At 43.4% G+C, this 26172-nt stretch overlaps 1 protein-coding gene across 2 annotated transcripts in view; it reads right to left on the bottom strand.

The window, feature by feature from the left end:
• Positions 1 to 26172, bottom strand: part of LOC128699093 (caskin-2) — a 414005-nt gene that overhangs the window by 188133 nt on the left and 199700 nt on the right. The gene's annotated exons all lie outside the window — the stretch shown is intronic.

The raw sequence follows: 26172 nt of genomic DNA, 5'->3' as shown, positions 1-26172 counted from the left end.
AAATCTCTCATCGCAAAATCCCTGTAACCCGGCATAAATTCCTTCTCTTATCTCCCCCATATAACTCCCGATTATGGCACTTACACCTGTAAAAAGATGCAGCTAACGCCATTTTCCGTTCATCCACTCCTGCGTCCCACATTGCCCAAGAAATAAATACGAAATCTGTTGCCAAATACACTTCTGCATTCTGAACCTGTGCCTCCACACCCATGTCTAAGCTTAACAACTGCAAGACCGACAACCCCCATCCCCCACGAACCGAATCACACGACCAAACCATTCTCTCTCAACACCAAGTCGTTCACAAAAATAAATGCACGAAATGCCGTGTCGTCCCCACAACATGCACCGCACTCCCACACTTCCCGGAGCCTCCTATGATATAAAACTACCCCCGATGGCAAAATCCCAAGTAATAATCGAAACATTACCTCCTGTACACATGGTCGTATATGCAGTGTCTTCAAGCACACCCAAATATCTAGCCATGCATACATAGGGTATGCCCCCTCCGCTGCAGCCACTTCCCAACTCCTCTCCACCCTCTCGAGAACCCCCACCTTCAAATGTAATGGACCCCAAACTAACATCAATGCACGCAACATGGCCTCACAATCCTGTAAATCCTTACCCCCCCCCACCACTGTCTCAAATACTCATGCACCCTACCTATCCTCCCTCCACCCCTCCCTCAGGCAGGAAACTCTTTTTCACATACACACTCATCAATCTTCATTCCAATGGAATAAGCCCCAGCCCACCCTGGCTGAGCAGAAATGTGACCACCCCTCTACTTATCCAATCACAGCCTGGACCCCAGATCAAACGAAAAAACCTACACAACAAAGGGTACATGACAGCAGCATACCATACTTTACTGAACAAAAGTACATTAGCGACGATCACTCTTTGATGCAATGTGAGATGCATCGGCCGCAATCCCTCGAGGTGTCCCAGCACATGACCCACAACGCTCTCCAAATTAACCCCTCTCACCTCCCTCACATTCCTCACATACACAACCCTACAAATCTTAACTCGATCCACAAAACTCCACCCGCCCCAGTCACCCCCCCCCCACCCAAACCCAGTCCCCAGTTTCCATAAACTTCGACTTTGCCACATTAATTTTCATCCCTGTAGCCTCCCCAAACATGGCCACAACCCTCCCCACATGTCTTAAATCCTCTTCCCCTACTAGACCCGTTGTATCATGAACATAACCTCAAACACCTGGACGCCCCACACGGTCCCCACCCTCCACCCCATCCCTCACACATTGCTGAACTGCCCTATAAAATGGAACCTGTAAACATGCGAACAATAATTGTGAGAGAGGACAACCCTGTCACAAACCCCTGCCCATCTGAGCTTTCATCCCCACCCTTCCATTGACCTGCACACACATACACGCCCCCTGATACAAAGTCCTTACCCAAAACACGATTTCTTCCCCAAACCCCTGCCATCTCATAAACCTCCACAATGCTTCTCTTTCCACACTATCATATGCTGCCCACTAGTCCAGCGATAATACTCCTCCCGACCACTGCCACTGCTCTATAAAGCCGAATGAAAGCCAGCAGCAACATAGTTGTAGTTGGCCCAAACACAGCCCCATGGGTTTGTTTGATACACACAGTGTTGACACGGCGCCTACCAGCCAGTGCCATATTGCGAAAACAAACTGCCACCAGTTGACGATAGGGGTCAGCTGCAGTGCGTGTCCTCTCTGACCAATGGTTGAGAGACAAATGGATCTAATTGTAGTGATTAAGATGCACGAGGTCAGTGGTCATGAAAGGTGGAACCTGTCCTGAGCTGAGTGTACTTAGGGAATTTATGTGGACTGTTGTTGGTTGTAGCTTTGCTTGCTCAGTAAGCTTTGACAAGCACTGAAATAATTTAGAAGCAGAGCTCAGATGCTTTAGCATTAATATTCGTCACTCGACCTCTGTGGTGAGCGGATGTGCGTTTGACTGCCCTCTGCTGGCCGTTTGAGCAAGCTGTGATTTTCACAACATGGTGCAACAGGGGAGGAGGAGGATTAACACCGTCTGTATAGAGCTGGTGTGTGGGACTGTGACGGCCCAAACAGCTTCTGTTCTACTGCCAGCCATCATCAGGGATACTTATGGAGTGGCTGATGAGGAACTCTGTGGAGTAGCACTTAATTGGGCATATCGGGTCTTTGTAAAGCTTCGATTGGCAAGTGTCTGAGGAGCTAGTGGACAAATTTCAAGATGGTTGTGTGGTTGTTAACCCGGCTGTCACAGTGTGGCTGAATAATGTGTCTCGTTACTTCACTTGGGTTAAGGTGCATAACGTGCCTTTTGAGGCTGATGAGACTGATTTTTGAGGAGTTTGTGGGAGATATGGAACTGTGTATATGGGGACCATTGGGAAGTGAACAGAGGGCACACATGCTGGCCTCCTTGAAGGCACCCTTGCACTGAAGATGACATTGAAGCATCCTATCCCATTGTACGTGGTGTTGGGTGATGTACGCAAATGATGGTCTCCTATGCAGGGCAGTGCTGCATTTGTCATTTTTGTGGGGTGTACAACCACACTGTGGCACACTGTGGTCACCGGCAGTGGACGCAGGATGTGGGGTGTCAACCCGTGGCAGAGCCTGTCTAGGAGATGACAGTTGTGCTTGAGTCGGGTGCACGTCAGAAGATGTCATCGTGGAGTACAGAGGTGGAGCAGGCGAGCTGCTTGAGGGGACATGTGTGACTCTACCTGGGGAGTCTTCCTCAGCATGCCCGGTTATGGAGGGTGTGGAGGGCAGGATGCCCGAGGAGAAGAGAGTGGTGGAGGACACGTTAGCAACTGTGCTACAGGGTTTGTTGGACATGTCTGGTGTCGCAAATGAAGAGGGGCTTGTAGAGAGCCTCGAGAACATGTCTGGTCAGAGGTCATAGGATGTGGTGGAGCTGGTTGAGGGGCAGGATGCAGGGATGAATATATTTATCGTGGAGGCAGTGGTTCATAGTGAAGGCCCTCTGGAAGTGGCTATGAAAGCAGAGGGTGGGTTGCACAAAAGGGCAGCAGTGCTGTCTGACTCTGATGACGTCCTAATCCCAGCACAGAGGCCTGGCAAGAAGGTGTGGGTGAAGGTGGCATGAGGTAGCCCTCGGGGACCCAGGGGCTCAGTGGCAGCTAAAAGAGGTCTTCGTGTAGCGGGTAGTGAACATGGTGGCAGACACTGTCAGGGGTCTATTGGCGTGTCAGTGCCAAAGGAATTAAGTTATGGCCGGCTTGAAGTGTAAGTCAGTGAATGTAAATGGGTTGCAAAATAGAGTGAAATGTATGTGGTTCACGGATTTTCTTCGTAGGTATGGAGTGGATGTAGCTTTTGTGCAAGAGCACAATTACAAAGCCAGGTGCGAGTTGGTAATGGATGGTTTCCAGGTGTTTGTGGCGCATTCGACTCATTTGAAAAGGGGGGTCGCCATCCTGCTGTGAAAGACCAGCCCATTTGTTGTATACGACATTGAGGTGGGGGAGAGGGGCATGTTGTGCGAGTGGACAGGTTGTGGATGGTACGCTAGTGTGCGTCTATGGGGCGGCAGAGAGGGATGGGTTAGCGTATCACCTCCAGCCATTTCCCCCAGTGGCAGTCATGGGGGTGACTGGAATTGTGTGGTGCACAGGAAAGATGTGGAGCTGTGAGGGGCGGGGTTTTGCACAGAAGCACTAGGGGATCTTTTGCAGGGGGAGGAGTTGTGGGATGTGGCTAGGGAAGAAGCATGGGAGGTGGAGCACACGTTTGTGTGGGAATGGTATGCTGCTCGATTAGACCGACTGTATGTAACATGGACTGCATGAGTAGAGAGGGTGTGTGTGGTGGACGTGGCATATTCCGATCACTGGGTGGTATTCGTGGAATTGGGGTGGGATGGATTGCCGAGGAGGCATCAGAGTTACTGGAAATTGAATGTTAGGCTCCTTGAGGAGGAGGAAGGAATTGAGGGGTTTGCAGGAATATGGAAGGGGCTATGGTCAAGGGTGGGAGCTGTTGGGGCTTTGTTAACATGGTGGGATGGAGTGGCGAAGAGCAGGACTTGGAAGTATTATGTTCGACAGGGCAAGGGGGAGGCTCAGATGTCTTTTGGGCTTATGTGGTATTTAGAGGGGCATTTGCGGGATTGTTATGGGAGAGGGGTGGGGGTTATCCTGTGGAGGAAATAGAGGGGCTGAAGCAGTGCATCAGGGAATTGCAGAATGCAAAGTGTGATGCAGTGTGGGTGAAGAGTGGATTGGAGGAGGTGTTGTGGGGTGACAGACCATCGGTGTGTATCCTGCCAGGGCAGCAGCAGCATCAGGTGGCCATGGTGATGGAACGTTTGTTAGTGTATGCGGAGGTAGGAGGGTATCATGTGGGGCAAGTGCTCTGTATGAGGGAAGGGATGGGTCATTACATGGATGAATGGTTTGGGTCTTATTTGAGAAGTGTAGGAGTGACTGGGGGGCGATAGAGCAGTTTTAGGGGCAGATGGCCAGTGTTCTAGGTAGGGGGTGTCTACTGGCTTTGGAAGGGAACATTGAAAAGGGTGAGGTGTTACGGGCATTATCAGGCATGAGTAGAGGCAAAGTGCTGGGTGTCAACGGTCTGCCATATGAGTTCTATTTACAGAATTGGGGAGTACTCAAGGGATTCTTGGTGAAGCTGTTGAATACAATTAAGAAGCAAGGTGAGTTAGGGGTATTGAAGGCTGGTGGTCTTAGTTCCAAAGTTGGCCAGTTCATGCATGGTGAGAGACTATAGGGTTATTTCTTTGCTATGCACTGATTATAAGTTATTTGTTAAAACATTATGGAACCTGTTGAAATGCATGATAAATAGGGTAGTTGCAGAGGGACAATACAGGGTGCTGGGCAGGATGATGTTTGAGAGACATGAGGTGATTCGGAGGTTTGTTGAGAGTGCAGGGAGTGGAGGGGGGAGGGGTGTTGACCTTGGACTGGAGGGCAGCATATGATAGTGTTGAGAGGGAGGTGTTATGGCGGATCATGGGAAGGCAGGGGTTTGGGGTTGAGATTGTGGGGTGGGCACAGACATTGTATCATGGGGTGGGTGTCCAGGTACAGGTAAATGGGAGGGTGGGGGAGTGGATCATGATGGGTAGAGGTCTGCGGCAGGGATGTCCTTTGTTCCCAGTTACTTTTTGCATATGTGCAGGACCCATTTTATAGGGCAGTAGAGGCATGTGTAAGAGGGGGTGGAGGAGTGGGTGGGGCGAGGTGTGCCGGGAATTATTGGTTACGTAGATGACACGACGATTCTCGTGTGTGAAGGGGAAGGTTTAGGTGAGGTGGGGGGATTGTACATCTGTATGGAGAGGCTACAGGCATGCTGGTGAATGAGGAGAAGTCAAAGTTTATGGGGTTGGGGTATTTGGCAGGGAGGGTGGGAGGGGGAGTAGTGAGCGGTGGTGTGTCGTGGATCATGTCAAGGTTTGTGGGACTGAGTATATGAGGTAGTGGCACAAGTGCTTGGCAGGTTGGATGGGTTGCAGCCGGGTCATTTAATACTTCATCAGCGGGTTATTGTGGTCAACATTTTACTGTAAAGTAAAATTTTGCATGTGGCTGCAATGTACCCATTGTTGCAGTCGGATATCAGGGCATTGTTGAGGAGAGTCTTTCGGTTTATTTGGGGGTTGGGATGTGACTGGATGCAGAGAGTGGTTGTTATTCTCCCGGTGCACAGAGGCGGGCTGGGGTTAATTAATTTGAAGGGTAGCATTATGAGTGCATATGTGAAGAGTGGGAGGGTGTAAGGGAGATGGGTTGCACATTTTGTATGAGGACATCAGGAGATGGTGGGGGGGGAAGGACCTACATGAGTGTGAGGACACATTGCAGGTGCTTTTGTATGCTAGGGATGCTGCAAATATATGGGTGGGAGTTCTTGAAAAAGCGGTGGGGGAGAGGAAGGTGGCGACAGTGGAAGGAGTGTATCCGATGTATGCATGGAGGAATATTTGGGATAGGTTGTGTTGGATATGCATATGGCCACTGGAGAGGGAGGTTATGTTCAGAATCATCCATGGTATCCTGCCGTCGGGGGTGGTTCTCGAAGATCGGGGTATATGGAAAGAAGATGTGTGTGGGGTTTGTGGGAGTGAGGACACGGCTTTCCATGCCGTGTATTTTTGCGAACAGTTGGGCAAAGTAAGAGAGTGAATGGGTAAGGTGGTGTGATAGGTGGGAGGGTGGGATTTCGGTTTTGTGGGCATTGTGTCTGGATGTGGGAGGGGTGGGTGTCCCTGTGGAGCAGGCTGTGGCTTACCTCATCGTGGATTTTGTGTTTGTGTCGTGGGCGATGAGGTATCAGGCTGAGGGGGGTGCAGAAAGGTGCTGGCAGCAACGTTTTATCGTACGCTGTGTCGAAATCAGGCTCTTTATGGGATATGGTGGGAGCGGGATTTCCCTGTAGGCTATCGTAGTATAACGGTGGGGGGGTTTATTGGGAATGTAAGGGAGGGAGGGGGGTTCAGGGGATGTGGTGGGCTGGTCTCTCCTGGGGGGGGGTTGGTGTATGTGTATAGATCTTGTATGTGAGGTGAGGAAATGGTTGTTGAGGTACATGTGAGAAATTCTTGTGTGATAGATACCGGTCTTCTGTGGTGTTCTGGGGATGACATTGTTTTCAGCATGTGTCTGCTTCTTGGAGCGCTGGCATATGCTGTATTATGTTGCATCGGGTACAACAAATTGCCATATGTTCCGATGTGCACTGCAGCCCATTCCTTGGGGGTGGGCACCCTTTTGCTTGGAGTTTTGTTATGGTTTAGGATTGGCATGTGAGGCATCTGCTGTGACCTGCTGGTATCCTGGCCAGGTGCAGCTGGGGGGTTGGTGGGGTTTCATGTGTTCTGTGCAGATGTTTCCTGTAGGGGTAGGGCATGGGTTGCCCCATAATAGTCATAATTGGCACTTGTGCCTTACGTTGTGACTAAGTTTTGTCTGCCTTATGTGGGGTGTATGCATGTCAGTGAAGATTGCCGAATAGAGATGGTATTTTGATGCTTGCTATGTGCTCCCCTAGGAAATGATTTTTGTGTTTTGTAGCTGATGTTGGGAGCATGTTATGTTACTGTATTATTATTATTATAATCAAAAAGAAGCGCTAAGCCACAAGGACTATACAGCGCTGCAGGGCAGGAAGGAAGCGAGGGCATCAGGTTATGGATAACAGCGGGATAGTGGATGGTGAAAGGGTAAAGGGCAGCAAGAGACTGAACTAGAAAGGGCTGAGGGGAGTGCGAAAAGTATCATCAGAGTTTGTGGAGTAAATCAGTCGTTGTCAAGAAGTCAATGAGAGAGTCAGGATTAAAGGAGGGTCCATCAGCAAGAAGGGAAGGTAAAGAGAGAGTAGTAGAACGAAGACGACGACGGAGGTAAATTCTGCGTGCTCGTTGATAGAGAGGGCAGTCTAACAGAATGTGGCTAATCGATACTGGAACTTGACACTGCTCACAGAGAGGAACAGGGTGCCTCTCCATGAGATACCCATGAGTAAGACGAGTGTGGCCAATGCGAAGGCGGGAGAGAGTGGTCTCCCAACCTCGGCACTGATGACGAGAAGACGGCCAGTAACCTATGCTCGGTTTAATAGAATGAAGTTTGTTACCGAGCAGAGTTGACCAATATTGTTGCCAACGGGTGCGAAGGTGGGTAGCTATTACAGCAAAATAGTCCAGAAATGGAACACCTCGATAGGAAATCGGTAGGTCATGTACTGCTGTATATTACTGTAGTCCACGAATGTGTAGGCTGAAAAATGGTCCATCTTAGGTGGTTGTTTATAGGATATGCCTTGATATTATTTGTATATGTATTTTATTTCCATATTTCACACTGTGCACAAGTAATGGTTATGTTGAGATTGACTTTGTAAAGTTTGACCATGTTTATTGTCCTTTGCAATATGTGATAATTTATGTTAAGACCTCTGTCATAACATCGTAGTATTGGACGGTAGGCGTCATATTGTATGAGTAGGGTGTGCACGTTACTGTTGATAGATAATTATATGTGATGCTATGTATGTTGTACACAATGTTTTTCAATAAAATATATAAAAAAATCCTTTTGCTGTACTCTAGGACGAGTGTACAGTGGCTTGAGAGTAGAAAGTTGCTGTCAAGTCATTTTCTAATAGAGGTAAGAATATTTTCATTGTTGGCACCTCTTAAATTAGGTACATGGAAGGATCTATTTGATGGGAAGGCGAGCCAGTGGGTATATTTTCCCTGAGCTGGTAGAGGTGAAATAATCAGGTAATGAAAAACATATTAGTCTGCCTGAGCACTGGAGGAAACGATATTGGTAAATAAAGGGGGCAGAAGCTTTTAATCAATTACAGGACAGCTATAGATTTAGTTGCATCAAAGAGCGGAGTCTCGATCATAGATTTAGATTTTGCCACTGAAGTGACTATTTTGCACCCCATATCCATCCTGCGGACGGTATTGCAAGAGTATATGGCTGGGAACTAGTAACTAGTCCCCAAAAGGGTTAACAGGAGTACATCTGGATTTATATCTACAGTTCATTTATCTGTTACATGAAAACTTAGGAAATTTGCTTAATATATCTGGTATCTTATTTTTATTAACTAGATACCTGTCTATCTTTATATTCCTTAATAAGTGAACAATTAAGCACATAGTGTTCAAGACAGTGACATTACAGCTGGCCACATACTTTGCATTCAGGTTGATCATCATCTGTGTGTCTTCAAAACACTTGTAACCAAGCCTAAGCCTGGCTACTACAATATCAGTCAGTCTGTTCACATTGCAAGTTGAAAGTTGCAAGTGGCCCGTGGCCTGGTGGCAAAAGCTCTCTCTTCACATGCTGAGAGTCCAGGTTCGATTCCCGGCAAGGGTGAAAAAATTGGGTGTGATTCCTTACACCGGTTGTCCATGTTCACCCATCAGTAGAAATGGGTATTTAGGTGCTAGTCTACTGGTGTGAGTCACATCCTGGGACAAAACGACCTAATTTGCCCAGAATGCTCTACATAACAAGCGGCTTTCTATATAGTAGAATGTCACTGATGTCAGCTAGACCTGTATACCTTGTACATGTACTTGTAGAAATAAGGATATTATATTATTATTATCACAAACATATTTAACATTCCTCATCTAGCTGCCGGGGTGCATGGACGCTCCTCGCGCCTCTCTGCCAATAGCCAAGAAAACAACCCAGTGCTCGTTATGGTCTTTAGCGTCTGTTGAAGGGAATTGGGTTAGTGTGTGGGTCCATCACGCCTATGATGGTCCAGAAGTTGTTCCCCTTGATTATCAGGGACACTTACAGTATCCACGACAAGTATCTGTATGGCATAGTTTTAAATGGTTCGTTCAGGATATTCGTGAAACTGCTCCACACGCAGACATATGAGGGTCTTGTTGATTATTTCCAAGACCTTAGTATGGAAGTGACCCCGGATGTGAGCTTCCGGCTTGTAGACGTCTCCCGCCAGTATATGTAGGTGAGGGTAAGGAATGTGACTTTTGAGGCGAATGAGGTCGACATTCATCGAGCTTTTGACAGGTATGGTGCTATACATGTTGTCCAACAGGGAAAATGGATGTTGGTTGCATATGCCGGTTTCCCTGAGGGAAGTTTCTCCATCAAAATGTCCCTCCGTCAACCCATACCATCGTACATTGTCCTGGAGGGGTTTATAACTCAAGTTACGGTGATGTATGCTGGGCAGATGAGAACCTGTCGGATATGTGGTGACTACGATCACACTGCAGCTGCGTGCGACAGGCAGGGGTGGACTGGGAGGCTGGATGATGTTGCGCCCACCAGTGTTGGACAGGTGGTTTCTGAGCCCACCCATGAGGAAGAGGATGGGTGTGGACGACCATGGAGCGAGATAGTGGAGGCTTCAGGGGTGGAGCCTACCCTGGATGAGCTGATTCCAGAGCAGCCAGCACCGCTGGTGGAGCAGCAGGCATCTGAGAGCATTGTGGCCTTCACGGCAATGGTGGAGACAATGATGTAGTCATTGTTCCAGTCTCCCGAGGAGGTTACTGTGGCAGGGCCTTTGAGTGGTCCAGGGCTGGCACCTGAGGAGGAGTCTGTGTGTGAGGTGGCTGTGCATGACAATGTGCATGACGCAGATGGGCTGACGCCTGGTGAGGATGTTGGGCAGTCCATTGCGGTTGAGGTGCGCCATGAGGAGGACCCAGGTTCATCAATGTAGGAAGCTGTTGTCACCAGGAAATGGGCGGTGGCGATGTCAGACTCTGACAACATGTTAACGCCAGCCCAACGTCCGGGGAAGGTGTGGATGGAGAAGGATAGTAGTGGGGGGGAGAAAAGCTCCAGCACCTGGTGGTGCAGGGTGGCCCTGGTGTCACGAGTGTTGTGAGGGGCAAGGGAGGTGTGAAAGGTCCTGATGAGCTTGTGAACTGGACTGTGGGCCATAGGGGGCACAAGCACTAGCAGGCCTCTGATGTATGACATTGAATGCTAATGGGTTGTGTGGTAAACTTAAGCGTGTTTGGTTCAGCATGTTTTTGCGTAGATACCATGTGGACTTGGTATACATACAGGAGCATAATTGGAAAGCAGGAAAGGCTTTAGAGGTGGAAGGTTACCAGTGTTTTGTGGTGCATTTGGAGCATCTTAAAGGAGGGGTCGCCATCTTGATCTGGGAGGCAAGCCCGTTCATGCTGCTCAGGAGTGAGAAGGGGGTGGAGGGCAGGGTTTTATGAGTAGATGGCTGGTGGGGGTGAGGGTGGGTTTGGTATGCGTGTACACACCTATGGAGAATGTTGTATGAGTTAAAAACGATTTTGTGAGGGAAGAGTTAGTTTATTTTTTTTGGTCGTAACCTGAACTAGCTTTAGTTGGAGGGGGTTAGAATTGTGTTGTCCGTCGGGTGGATGTAGCGCCGAGGGGGGCGGGTTTTTTCTCACATGTGTTGGGAACTTCTCTGGGATGTTCAATTGAAGGATGTGTTAACAGGGGGTTAGTGGTGGCCTGGTGGCTAAAGCTCCCGCTTCGCACTTGGAGGGCCCAGGTTCGATTCCCAGCGGGTGGAAACATTTCGACACATTTCCTTACACCTGTTGTCCTGTTCACCTAGCAGCAAATAGGTACCTGGGTGTTAATCGACTGGTGTGGGTCGCCTGGGGGACAAGTTTGAGGACCCCAATGGAAATAAGTTAGACAGTCCTCGATGATACACTGACTTTCTTGGGTTATCCTGGGTGGCTAACCATCTGGGGTTAAAAATCTGAACGAAATCTTATCTTATCTTATCCCTCCCTCACAAAAGTATGTTATGGGGCAAGGTTGGATCATATATATGTCACGTGGCGCATTGATGTCAAATCCGTTCGCAATGTTGATGCCCCACATTCGAATCACAGGGCTGTGGTAGTGGAGGTGGGTTGGAAAGAGTTAGCTAGACAGAAGATGGGTTACTGGAAGTTAAAGTTCTCACACATCGTTCATTGGGAGCAGATCGTCGTACTCTCCTCAGTTTGCATTTCCCCCTAGTCTTGTCCAAGCTGGATTATGGTGACCAAATCTATTCTGCGGCCACTCCCGCAACTCTAAGTTAGATCCCATTCATTACCAAGGTCTCCGTGTGTGCCTTGGTGCCTTTCGTTCATCCCCTGTTGAGAGCCGTATGCAGAAGCGAATATTCCATCCTTGTCCAATCGCCGTGATGATCATTGCCTTCGCTATTATGTTCTATCTCATGACCTCCACAATCCTTCTGTATATAGGATGGTCACTGATGTTAGTAGACGTTCTTTATTTGTTCGTTGCCCTGCTTACTTTGTCCCTTTTCTCTCCGCCTCCATTCACTCTTGTCTTCTCTTCAGTTACTGCCTTTCTGTGTTCATGTAGCATCTCACTTTTCCCTGCCCCAATGGGAAGTTCAAGCTGTTCTTTCCCTTTGCCATGCAGGAAGCCACCGTTGGTGGCTTCCTGCTCTCTTTTTCTTGACCACTTCCGCTCTCATTCTCATGCCATCGCAGTGTACACCGATGGTTCTAAGTCTTCTGATGGTGTCGGATTCGCAGCAGTGTTTCCGGACAGTGTTGTGTGAGGACATTTATTATCCTCGGCTAGCATTTTTATGGCTGAATTGTATACCATTCTAGTAGCACTTATCCATATAGCATCAATGCCTGGGTCACCATTTGTGGTTGTTTCAGACTCCCTTAGTGCATTACAGGCTATAAAAATATTTGATACACCTCACCCCCTAGTTCTTCGTATCCAACTTTGACTATGTCGTATCTCTAGCAAACACAAAGATATTGTTTTTTGCCGGGTCCCTGGACATGTTGACGTACAGGGCAATGAACAGGCAGACACTGCTGCGCGGTCAGCAGTACATGACTTCCCAGTTTCATATAGAGGTGTTCCATTCACAGACTATTTCGCTGAAATTGCTGCCCACCTTCGCACCTGTTGGCAACAACGTTGGTCTGATCTGCTCCATAACAAACTTCATTCTATTAAACTGAGTATAGGTTTCTGGCCATCTTCTTGTCATCACTGTCGAGGTTGGGAGACTACTCTCTCCCGTCTTCGCATCGGCCACACTCGTCTTACTCACGGGTATCTCGTGGAGAGGCGCCCTGTTCCTCTCTATGAGAATTGTCAAGTTCCAGTACCTGTTAGTCACATTCTGTTGGACTGTCCCCTTTATCAATGAGCACGCAGAATTTACCTCCAATGTCGTCTCCTCTCTGCTGCCCTTTCTTTACCTTCCCTTCTTGCTCATGGACCCTCCTTTAATCCAGACTCTCTCATTGACTTTTTGACAGCGACCAATTTACTACACAAACTCTAACGATGATGCCTCTAGCACTCTCCTCTGTCCTTTCTACCTTACTCTCTAGCTACCCTCTACCCCTGCACCATCCACTGCCCTACTGCACTCCATACCGTAATAATCATCCCTTTCCCACTTGCCACTCATTTCCCCTGCATCCTTCCCTGCCCTGTTGCGCTGTATAACCCTTTCGGTTTATCGCTTCTTTTTTATTATAATTATATAATAATGTAGGGAAAAAAAGGCAGATATTATGGTGAATGTCAAAAGTGTACCAAATGTATCTTTTTCTACATGAAGGCAAGGTATATTATATTATTTTACATCACCAGGAATTTGAGTTTGGCTTGTTTTATTAGTCAGGAGTGTCCAGTCGTAGTGCCAGGACGTGCTGTCATGCTGCCAAGTATGACAACACCGAATATTTTTTTTCTTATTTGTTTCTTGGCCGATTTTATTGGAACTTTATCACAGTTCATTATATATATATGCTTCTGAAAGTACACCAAAAATAAACAAAATCGGACGAAAAATATTTTTTTTTAAATGCACTCTCCTCTGAAGCTCTCGCTTCACACGGCGAGGGTCAGAGTTCGATTCCCGACAAGGGTAGAAACATTGGAGGTGTTTCCCTACACCAGTTGTCTATGTTCCCCATCAGTACAATGGGTACTTAGGTGTTAGTCGACTGGAGTGGGTCCCATCCTGGGACAAAACTGACCTAATTTGCCCCAGATGCTCTGCATAACAAGTAGTATGTCGTTAATGTAAGCTATGGCCTGTATAATTTGTACATGTATTTGTAGAAATAAAGATATTATTATTATTATTATTATTATTATTATTATTATTATTATTATTATTATTATTATGTTATTATAAAAAGTATCATCATTGGCTTTGCATCTCTTGTCTTGAATGTTCTCACTATCCATCCTATCATTTTCTTCGCAGATGTGATAGTGTGAGATCCACAGACATTACCACTCCCAGGTCCTTCACATTAATTTTCCGCTTTATTATGTAATTACAGTTTGCAGTATACTCAGTTCTTTGTATTATTTCCTACAGTTTTCCAAAACGGAGAAGTTGGAATTTGTCTTCACTGAACATCATATTGTTCTCCGTTGCCAATTGGAAAACTTGGTTTATATCATCTTGGAGATTTGCCGTGTCCTCAGTGGATGACAGTCTCATGCAGATCCTAGTATCGTCTAAAAAGGATGATACGGTGCTATGGTTTTCATCTTTCTCTGTCTGATATGAGGATGAGGAACAGGACAGGGGCGAGTACTGGGCCTTCTATAACAGTTCTTCACTAAGGCAGCTTCCGATTTAATTCTGTTTACCACTACTCTTTGTGTTCGATTGGTTAGAAAATTGAAGATCTATCTGCCCATTTTTGCCAAGTTTTCCCTTTAGCACGCTTTTTGTGTGCTATTACACCATGATCGCACTTATCAAAGGCTTTTGCAAAATCTCTGTATACTACATCTGCATTCTGTTTGTTTTCCAGTGCAACCAAACCCATATCAAAGTGATCTAGTAGTTACGAGAAGCAGGAGCTATCTGCTCTGAACCCATGTTGCCCTGGATTGTGCAATTGTTGGGAATCTAAGTGGTTTGCAGTCGTGCTTCTTAGAACTCTTTCAAAGATTTTTATGATGTGGGGTATGAGAGCTATTGGTCTATAGTTCTTAGCTATTGCTTTGCTGCCACCTTTATGAGCTGGGGCTATATCCGTTGTTTTTAGTGACTGGAATCTCACCTGTGTTAATGCTTTTTCTCCATAGCATACTTAGAGCCAGAGAGAGCGGTTTCTTGCAGTTCTTAATGAACACAGAGTTCCACGAAACCGAGCCTGGGGCTGATTGCATTAGCATGTTGTGAATGGCTTTCTCAAAATCTAGTGGAGTTAGGGTTATGTCAGATATTTGACATAAATTGAGAGGGTTTTGAGGCTCATTCATGAAAAACAATATTTGGATTGTCTATCTTTAGACTGATTAGTGGCTCGCTGAGCACATAGCAGTATTGAAATTTCAGTATCTCACTCATTTCTTTGTTGTCATCAGTGTGTAAGATCCATCTTGTCTTAACAGGGGCTCTATGCTAGAAATAGTTTTTTCCTTGTTTTTGGCATATGAAGAGAAATATTTCGAATTTCTTTTAATTTCACTAATCGCTTTTAGCTCCTCTTGTTTCTCCTGGATCCTCTATGAGCCCTTTAACTTAAGCTCAATATTTTCCATTTCCCTGGTTTGCGCTTCCTTCCGTGTTTCAGATAAACTAACATTCTTGAGGAGCTCAGTGATGCTTCGCCTTCTCCTTCGCTTCTCCAGTTAACTTCTTCTTTTTTTTTTTCCTAGGGGAATATGCCTTGAACATACTTCAGCTACCAGGAAGCTGATCTTTTCGAGGCATGGTTAGGGACCATGTTATTTAAGATATCTTCCCAACATGTTTTATTTAGGACATGGTTTACCTGGTCCCAGTTGATGTTCTTGTTGTTGAAGTTGAATTTGATGCAGGCACTCTCATAGCTGTATGCATTTTGCTGATCAGGACCCCGGTGCATGTAAGTCTGGACTTCGATTAGACTGAGATAAATATTAGTTGCTTTTTATATTGTTATGTTTCTTACCAGGTCCTCATTATTTGTGAAAATAAGGTCTAGTGTGTTCTCCAGTCTTGTTGGCTCCACTATCTGCTAGCTTAGGGTGCGTTTAATGCAGAAATTCAGCAACTCACGTGTGTGTGACTTATCTGAACTGCCTCCAGAGATTATTTCTTCTACAACATTAATTTCTACGTTCCTCCATATTGCATGTCTTAGATTGAAATCACCATGCAGCAAGATGCTTGGGGATGGGGATGGAAGGTTTTCCAGACAATTTCGATAGCTGTTCCTTGAACTGTTGGGAAGTTGCATCTGGCGACACAGTGACTAAGATTTGGTTCTCGAATTTTATTGTTAGAACTTCAACTGCATTTGTGGTGATCAGTTTCTCCATGTAAGTAAGTGACTCTTTGACATACAGGCCAACCTCCCCTCCTCATGTTGCCTGCTCAGTCTGTCGCATCTGAATAGGTTATAACCTGGCATCTATATTTCGTTGTCAAAATTATCCTTTATGAGAGTCTCTGTGAATGCCGCAAACATTGCATTCGACTCCGTGAGCAGTCCCTTGATGAAAGGAATTTTATTTGTTGATGGCTTTAGACCCTGTATGTTTTCAAAGACAAATGTCATTATCTTGATGGGATTTAGGGGCGTTTTATTTGCTGGCTCTAATGTCTGTTATTCTCGAGTGGAGGCAAGTGACTGTGCCTATGTTCCAGAAGTGTTTTCATTTGGTGTAAGATTACTGTCATGCATGCAGAGTGCAAAAATTATAGGGGAATAAGTGTACATGGTAAAGTGTACGGTAAAGTTATTATTGAATTAGTTAAGAGTAAGACGGAGAGTAGGATAGCAGATGAACAAGGAGGCTTTAGGAAAGGTAGGGGGTGTGTAGACCAAGTGTTTACAGTGAAACATATAGGTGAACAGTATTTAGATGCAGGTAAAGAGGTTTTTGTGTCATTTATGGATTTGGAAAAGGCGAATGACTGTGGATAAGGGGGCAATGCGGCAGATGGTCCAGATGTATGGAATAGGAGGTAGGTTATTGAAATCAGTGGATAGTGAGGCTCATGTCGGAATAGGTAGGTGAGAGGGAGATTATTTCCCAGTAAAAGTAGGTCTTAGGCAGGGATGTGTGATATCACAATGGTTGTTCAATATGTTTATAGATAGGATTATAAGAGAAGTGAATGCTCGGGCGTTGGCTTGAGGAGTGGGATTAAAAGATAAAGAATCTAACACAAAGTGAGAGTTGCCACAGTTGCTCTTTACTGATGACACTGTGCCATTGGGAGATTCTGAAGAGAAGTTGCAGAGGTTGGTGGATGAGTTTGGTAGGGTATGTAAAAGAAGAAAAGTAAAAGTGAATTTAGAAAAGAGTAAGGTGATGAGGATAACCAAAAAATTAGGTAACGAAAGACTGGATATCAAATTGGAGGGAGAGAGTATGGAGGAAGTGAATGTATTCAGATATTTAGGATTGGGCTTGTCAACAGATGGGTCTATGAAAGATGAGGTGAATCATAGAATTGACGAAGGGGGAAAGGCGAGTGGTGCACTGAGGTGTCTGTGAAGACAAAGAACTTTATCTATGGAAGCAAACAGGTGAAAACATAAAAGAGTATACAAACGCTCTTATATGAGTGCAAAGCTTGGGCGGTGAATGTTGCAACAAGGAGAAGGCTGGATGCAGTGAAGATATCGTGTCTGAGGGCAATATGTGGTATGAATGTAATGCAGAGAATTCGTAATTAGGAAATTAAGAGGTGCGGGATTAACAAATTATACAGAGGGCTGAGGAGAGGTTGTTGAAGTAGTTCAGAAATGTAGAAAGAATGAATTTGAGAGTGTATAAATTTGCAGTGGAGGGAAGGCAGGGTAGAGGTCGCCTAGGGAATGTTGGTGGGAGTAAAGAAGGTTTTGTGTGCGAGGGGCTTGGACTTCCACCAAGCATGCGTGAGCATGTTAAATAGGAGCGAATGGAGACAAATGGTTTATGGGACATGACATGCTGTTGGAATGTGAGCAGGGTAATATGAAGGGACTCAAGGAAACCAGCAGGCTGGACTTGAGTCCTAGAGATGGGAAGTACAGTGCCTGCACTCTGAATGAGGAGTGTTAATGTTCCAGTTTTATAACTATAGTGTAAGCGTGCTTCTGGCAAGACAGTGATGGAGTAAATGATGAAAGTTTTTCATTTTTTGGGCCACCCTGCCTTGGTGGAAAACGGCCGATGTATAAATAGTAATTATATATATATATATATATATATATATATATATATATATATATATACATATATATATATATATATATATATATATATATATATAATATAATGTCGTGCCGAATAGGCAGAACTTGCGATCTTGGCTTAAATAGCAACGCTCATCTTGCCATATAGGACAAGTGAAAATTTGTGTATGCAATAATTTCGCCAAAATCATTCTGAACCTAACGAAAAAAATATATTTCATGTTTGTTCAGTATTAAATTTCTGTAAACAAATCTAAAATATATTTAGTTGGGTTAGGCTAAAATAAATTGTTCTTGTTATAATAAGGTTAGGTAAGTTTTCTAAGATTCTTTTGGAGTAAAATTAAAAATTTTTACATTAACATTAATGAAAAAATATATCTTTAAACGTATAAGAGAAATTTTTAGAAAGGACTTAATTTTAAATGACTTCTTGCTAATTGACCAGTTTTACATATTCGGCACGACATATATATATATATAAAGGTAGGGAAGATTTTATTGAATTTATGGATTTAGAAAAGGCATATGATAGAGTGGATAGGGGAGCAATGTGGCAGATGTTGCAAGTGTATGGAATAGGTGGTAAGTTACTAAATGCTGTAAAGAGTTTTTATGAGGATAGTGAGGCTCAGGTTAGGGTGTGTAGAAGAGAGGGAGACTACTTCCCGGTAAAAGTAGGTCTTAGACAGGGATATGTAATGTCACCATGGTTGTTTAATATATTTATAGATGGGGTTGTAAAAGAATTAAATGCTAGGGTGCTCGGGAGAGGGGTGGGATTAAATTATGGGGAATTATATACAAAATGGGAAGTGACACAGTTACTTTTTGCTGATGATACTGTGCTTATGGGAGATTCTAAAGAAAAATTGCAACGGTTAGTGGACGAATTTGAGAGTGTGTGTAAGGGTAGAAAGTTGAAAGTGAACATAGAAAAGAGTAAGGTGATGAGAGTATCAAATGATTTAGATAAAGAAAAATTGGATATCAAATTGGGGAGGAGGAATATGGAAGAAGTGAATGTTTTCAGATATTTGTAAGTTGACGTGTCAGCGGATGGATTTATGAAGGATGAGGTTAATCATAGAATTTATGAAGGAAAAAAAGGTGAGTAGTGCATTGAGGTATATGTGGAGGCAAAAAAAATGTTATCTGTGGAGGCAAAGAAATGAATGTATGAAAGTATAGTAGCACCAACACTCTTATATGAGTGTGAAGCTTGGGTTGTAAATGCTGCAGCAAGGAGACGGTTGGAGGCAGTGGAGATGTCCTGTCTAAGAGCAATGTGTGGTGTAAATATTATGCAGAAAATTCGGAGTGTGGAAATTAGGAGAAGGTGTGGAGTTAATAAAAGTATTAGTCAGAGGGCTGAAGAGGGTTTGTTGAGGTGGTTTGGTCATTTAGAGAGAATGGATCAAAGTAGAATGACATGGAGAGCGTATAAATCTATAGGGGAAGGAAGGCGGGGTAGGGGTCGTCCTCGAAAAGGATGAAGGGAGGGGGTAAAGGAGGTTTTGTGTGCGAGGGGTTTGGACTTCCAGCAAGCGTGCATGATCATGTTAGATAGGAGTGATTGGAGACAAATGGCATTTGGGACCTGACGATCTGTTGGAGTGTGAGCAGGGTAATATTTAGTGAAGGGATTCAGGGAAATCGGCTATTTTATATAACCGGACTTGAGTCCTGGAAATGGGAAGTACAATGCCTGCACTCTAAAGGAGGGGTTTGGGATATTGGCAGTTTGGAGAGATATCTTGTGTATTTTTATACGTATATACTTCTAAACTGTTGCATTCTGGGCACCTCTGCAAAAACAGTGATTATGTGTGAGTGAGGTGAAAGTGTTGAATGATAAAAGTATTTTCTTTTTGGGGATTTTCTTTCTCTTTGGGCCACCCTGCCTCGGTGGGAGACGGCCGTCTTGTTATATATATATATATATATATATATATATATATATATATATATATATATATATATATATATATATATATATATATATATATGTCGTGCCGAATAGGCAGAACTTGCGATCTTGGCTTAAATAGCAACGCTCATCTTGCCATATAGGACAAGCGAAAATTTGTGTATGCAATAATTTCGCCAAAATTATTCTGAACCTAACGAAAAAAAATATATTTCACTGTGTTTGTTTAATATTAAATTATTGTAAACAAATCTAAAATATATATAGTTGGGTTAGTCTAAAATAAATTGTTCTTGTTATAATAAGGTTAGGTAAGTTTTCTAAGATTCTTTTGGTGCAAAATTAAAAAATTTTACATTAACATTAATGAAAAAAATATATCTTTAAACGTATAAGAGAAAATTTTACAAAGGACTTAATTTTAAATGAGTTCTTGCTAATTGACCAGTTTTACATATTCGGCACGACATATATATATATATATATATATATATATATATATATATATATATATATATATATATATATATATATATATATATATATATATAATATATAATTTTTTTTTTTTTTTTTTTTCTCAACAAGTCGGCCGTCTCCCACCGAGGCAGGGTGACCCAAAAAAGAAAGAAAATCCTCGAAAACAAAATACTTTCATCATCATTCAACACTTTCACCACACTCACACGTTATCACTGCTTTTGCAGAGGTGCTCAGAATACAACAGTTTAGAAGCATATACGTATAAAGATACACAACATATCCCTCCAAACTGCCAATATCCCAAACCCCTCCTTTAAAGTGCAGGCATTGTACTTCCCTTTTCCAGGACTCAAGTCCGACTATATGAAAATAACCGGTTTCTCTGAATCCCTTCACTAAATATTACCCTGCTCACACTCCAACAGATCGTCAGGTCCCAAGTATCATTCGTCTCCATTCACTCCTATCTAACACGCTCATGCACGCTTGCTGGAAGTCCAAGCCCCTTGCCCACAAAACCTCCTTTACCCCCTCTTTCCAACCCTTTCGAGGACGACCCCTACCCGTCCTTCCTTCCCCTATAGATTTATATGCTTTCCATGTCATTCTACTTTGATCCATTCTCTCTAAATGACCAAACCACCTCAACAACCCCTCTTCTGCCCTCTGACTAATGCTTTTATTAACTCCACACCTTCTAATTTCCACACTCCGAATTTTCTGCATAATATTTACACCACACATTGCCCTTAGACAGGACATCTCCACTGCCTCCAACCGTCTCCTCGCTGCTGCATTTACCACCCAAGCTTCACATCCATATAAGAGTGTTGGTACTACTATACTTTCATACATTCCCTTCTTTGCCTCCATAGATAACGTTTTTTGACTCCACATATACCTCAACGCACCACTCACCTTTTTTCCCTCATCAGTTCTATGATTAACCTCATCCTTCATAAATCCATCCTCCGACACGTCAACTCCCAAGTATCTGAAAACATTCACTTCTTCCATACTCCTCCTCCCCAATTTGATATCCAATTTGTAAAAGAAGTAAATGCTAGGGTGTTCGGGAGAGGGGTGGGATTAAATTATGGGGAATCAAATTCAAAATGGGAACTGACACAGTTACTTTTTGCTGATGATACTGTGCTTATGGGAGATTCTAAAGAAAAATTGCAAAGGTTAGTGGATGAGTTTGAGAATGTGTGTAAAGGTAGAAAGTTGAAAGTGAACATATATATATATATATATATATATATATATATATATATATATATATATATATATATATATATATATATATAATATATATATATATAACCATGAACAAGTGGTATTTAATCAATAACAACACTGCGACTAGCCAAGGATTCGAACCCATGTTATTTTGGCCCCCCTCGGGGTGAGCGAAAATCACACATGATGCTCTAACACAATGCTACAAAAATTACGCACCCAGCAGTGTGAGGTGCTTTACTGTGATTCGAGGACATACGGTGGTGTGGGTGCCTCTGAGATCATTTTATTCTTCTCCCCGTTTGGTGCACTAGCCTCCACGAGCAATATTTATCACAGAGGCACCCACACCACCGTATGTCCTCGGATCATGGAAAAACACCTAGCTCATAAGAACATAAGAAAGAAGGAACACTGCAACAGGCCTACTGACCCATTTGGAGGAGGTCCATGTCCCCACCGGATTAGACCAATGACCCACCCACCCCGGATTAGCCCAATGACCCACCAGTCTGGTCACCTCCACTCAAGGATGAAGCACTGCACCAGACGCAGCAGCACAAGCTAGTCAGGTCAAACCCACACCCACCCACACCCACCCATGTATTTATCTAACCTATTTTTAAAACTACAAAACGTTTTAGCCTGAATAACTGTACTCGGGAGTTTGTTCCACTCATCCACAACTCTATTACCAAACCAGTGCTTTCCTATATCCTTCCTGAATCTGAATTTTTCCAACGTGAAACCATTGCTGCGAGTCCTGTCTTGGCTGGAAATTTTCAGCACGCTATTTACATCCCCTTTATTTATTCCTGTTTTCCATTTATACACCTCGATCATATCCCCCCTAATTCTACGCCTTCCGAGAGAGTGCAGATTCAGGGCGCTCAGTCTATCCTCATAGGGAAGGTTTCTGATACATGGGATCATCTTTATCGTCCTCCTCTGTACGTTTTCCAGAACATTTATATCCATTCTGTAATACGGTGACCAGAACTGAGCAGCATAGTCTAAACGAGTCCTAACCAAGGATATATAGAGTTGAAGAACAACCTGAGGGCTTCTATTATTTATACTTCTAGATATGAAGCCAATGATTCTGTTAGTTTTATTGCGAACACTAATGCACTGTTGTCTTGGTTTTAGATTACTGCTAACCAGAACTCCTAAATCCTTTTCGCAATCAGTAGTATTAAGACCTACATTACTTAGTTTATATGTGGCATGGTTATTTAACTGTCCAACATTTAGAACTTTGCATTTGTCTATATTAAACTGCATCTGCCACTTCTCCGACCATTGCATCAGTCTATTCAAATCATTCTGGAGTGCTCTAGTGTCCTCATTAGAATGAATTGGACGGCCTATTTTGATGTCATCAGCAAATTTGCTTATGTCGCTATTTATTCCCTCATCTATGTCGTTTATGTAAATTGTGAACAACAACTGACCCCTGAGGAACACCGCTTGTGACGTGCCCCCATTCTGATTTCTCCCCATTTATGCAAACTCTTTGCTGTCTATTTGTCAGCCATGCCTCTACCCAGGAAAAAATTTCTCCTCCTATTCCGTGTGCCTTAAGTTTCCTCAATAGCCTCTGGTGTGGAACTCTATCGAAAGCCTTACTGAAGTCCATATACACAATATCATATTAATTACTATGATCTACCTCCTCAAACTTCTTAGTGAAAAAAGTTAGTAAATTCGTAAGACAGGAACGCCCCTTTGTAAAACCGTGTTGAGATTCTTTAATCAATCTGTACCTGTCAAGATGGCTACGAATTGCTTCGGCAGTTATTGATTCTATAAATTTTCCCACTATGGAGGTAAGGCTTATTTGTCTATAGTTCGAAGCCAAGGACCTGTCACCTGCCTTGTAAATAGGTATTACATTTGCCATTTTCCACTTATCAGGCACTATGCCAGTTTGTAGTGATATGTTGAAAAGATTAGCCATATGTATGCTAAGTTCCTCTTTACATTCCTTTAACACCCTTGCAAACAGTTCATCAGGGCCTGGGGATTTGTTAGGTTTTAGTTTCTCTATTTGTCCGAGGACCATGTCACTAGTTACCACAATTGTAAAGAGTTTATTATCATCATGTTCTACATAATCTATTATTTCAGGAATATCGCTGGTAGTTTCCTGGGTGAAAACTGAGAGGAAGTAGGTATTGAGAATTTCACATATATCCTTATTGTCAGTGATCTGACCAAAGTTACTCTCAAGTGGGCCAATCTTGTCTCTAATCTTACTTCTGTATACCTGAAGGAACCCTTTTGGGTTAGTCTTTGAATCCCTTGCGACCTTAGCCTCATAATCAATTTTTGTTTTTCTTATTCCTTTCTTTATTTCTCTCTTTAATTGAATATATTGATTTCTTAACTGCACATCCCCTCTCTCTTTTGATACGCCTATATATGCCTCTCTTTTGACCAATGAGATGTTTTAATCTATTGTTCATGCATTTGGGATCATTTTTGTTAGATCTAATTTCCCTACTCAGAACAAACGTTGTCTGGGCAGTTTGAACTATGCTCTGAAAAACGTCATATTGGCAACCAAGATCACCTATCTGACCCATAGTCAGGACATCCCAATTTAGCCCACCCAGGTAATTTTTCAGTCCCATAAAGTCGGCCAAGTGAAAATCTGGGGCAGAGATTCGATTGCAGTTATCTGGGTAATTCCATGACATATTGAAACTAAGTGATTTGTGATCACTTTCCCCAAAGTCATCATCAATCTCAAGATTATAAATTAGTGAATCTTTGTTGGCAAGAACCAAGTCAAGCAGATTGTTTCCTCTAGTTGGTTCTGTCACTACCTGTTCTAAAAAGCAATCCTGAACCGTATCAGGAAAGTCACTAGACTCAAGATTTCCTGTCATATTGTTCCAATCAATTTGTCTAAAGATAAAATCTCCCATTATCACAACATTTTCATGTCTAGATGCCTTATGAATTTCGTCCCATAACAGCTTACTGCACTCCCTATCAAGGTTTGTGGGCCTATAAATCACGCCCAAAATTAATTTGTCATGTCCCTCGAGAAACTGTAGCCAAACAGATTCTGTGTTCGATGTTTCTAATCTTATATCATGTCTAAGACAACAAATTAAATTTTCTCTGACATACATCGCCCTTACTGTTGACCCTATCAGTGTGGAATAGTTTATAACCCTGTATGTTGCATTCAGAAGGCATTTCTTTATCTTTCAGGTTGAACCAGGTCTCTGTTATACCAATAATATATGTATTACCTACACTTGCAAGTAATCTTAGCTCATCTCTCTTATTTCTTAGACTCCTACTATTTGTATAGTAAACCTTAAGGGAGCTAGTCACTCGTTGCCCTCTACTATCTCTCTTTGTTTGTTGATCAATTGATTTGCCATTACTAGCAACTTTATTTTGAATATTGTCTTTTAAACATATCCCTGAGGTATACCGGTAATAATTGCTGTTTTTAACCCTATTGCTGCAGCCTGATTGTTTCCCTCAAACACCCATACCTCTATAATCGATCAGTTTAAAATCCTAGACAAGTCATCAGTTACCCTCTCATTTGAATTGGCTAATGCAACTACTGCATCCCCAGAGATGAACCCCATCCCTTGCATACATATCACGTTTGCCAAAGAATGGGTCCCAGTTATCAATGAATTGGATTGCAAGTTCCTTGCAGTACCTGTCTAGCCAGCAATTTATACCAATTGCCCTAGACATCCATTCATTGCCCACTCCCTTTCTAGGCAAGATGCTACATATGACTGGGATCCCTTCCTTAGACCTAACTACTTCTATGGCTAACCTGTACTTATCCAGCAGCTCCTCTCTCCTGCCCTTCCCAGTGTCATTACCCCCAGCACTAAGACAGATAATGGGCTTGTTCCCATTACCTGCCATAATATTATCCAACCTGCTGACTATGTCAACAACACCAGCTCCAGGAAGGCAAACTCTCTGTCTGACCTTTCTGTCTGTTACAAAATGCATGGTCCATATATCTTACCTGAGAATCGCCTTAGCAGGGGAATCAGTGGTACCTTCAACCTCACTAACCACTGAAGTACACTCGTCTTGGAGAACAGAGAATCGATTTCTTACCTTCACATCTTCTTTATTAACTCTCTTCATCTTCCTTCTTCATGAACTGTGAACCACTTGCCACTTAAAGCGGCTGCCACTATCACTGCTGGTGACCATTCCTTCCTTACCAGCTAAACCCTTCTCACATTCCCTCCCAAACTCATCTATGCGAAGCTTCAGCCTCCTATTTTCCTCCTGAAGAAGTAGAATCTTCTTCAACACTTGAACCTGAGATTCTAAAACGCTACAACAAGCCATGGTGCTTGGTAACAGCCCACGCTAACTCTGCCGGGTATGTGATTTTTGTAGGATTTCGTGGTCCTGTGGGTTAAAGCGTCATATGTGATTTTCGCTCACCATGGGGAGGACCACAACGACATGGTTCTAATCCTCGATTAGTCACTGCGTTGTTTATATATATATATATATATATATATATATATATATATATATATATATATATATATATATATATATATATATATATATATATATATGCTTAGCAATTCGCAAACAGGCGAAATTATTTACAAACATTGTAGCTACGTCCACAGCAGGACTCGAACCTGCAAACTCTGTATCAGAGTACACAGTACTTTACCACGAAGCCAGACCTTAAATAAGTATGGGCGCCTAGCCAGAGCTAGACGATGTTTCTCCATACCCTGGGACACCTAGCTTGCTTTCAAAGTTATTTCA

The sequence above is a fragment of the Cherax quadricarinatus genome, chromosome 54 (genome assembly GCF_038502225.1).
Source record: "Cherax quadricarinatus isolate ZL_2023a chromosome 54, ASM3850222v1, whole genome shotgun sequence".
NCBI classification, from domain to species: Eukaryota; Metazoa; Arthropoda; class Malacostraca; order Decapoda; family Parastacidae; genus Cherax; species Cherax quadricarinatus.
The sequence above is the reverse complement of the archived record's forward strand: the minus strand, read 5'-3'. Positions and strand labels throughout refer to the sequence as shown.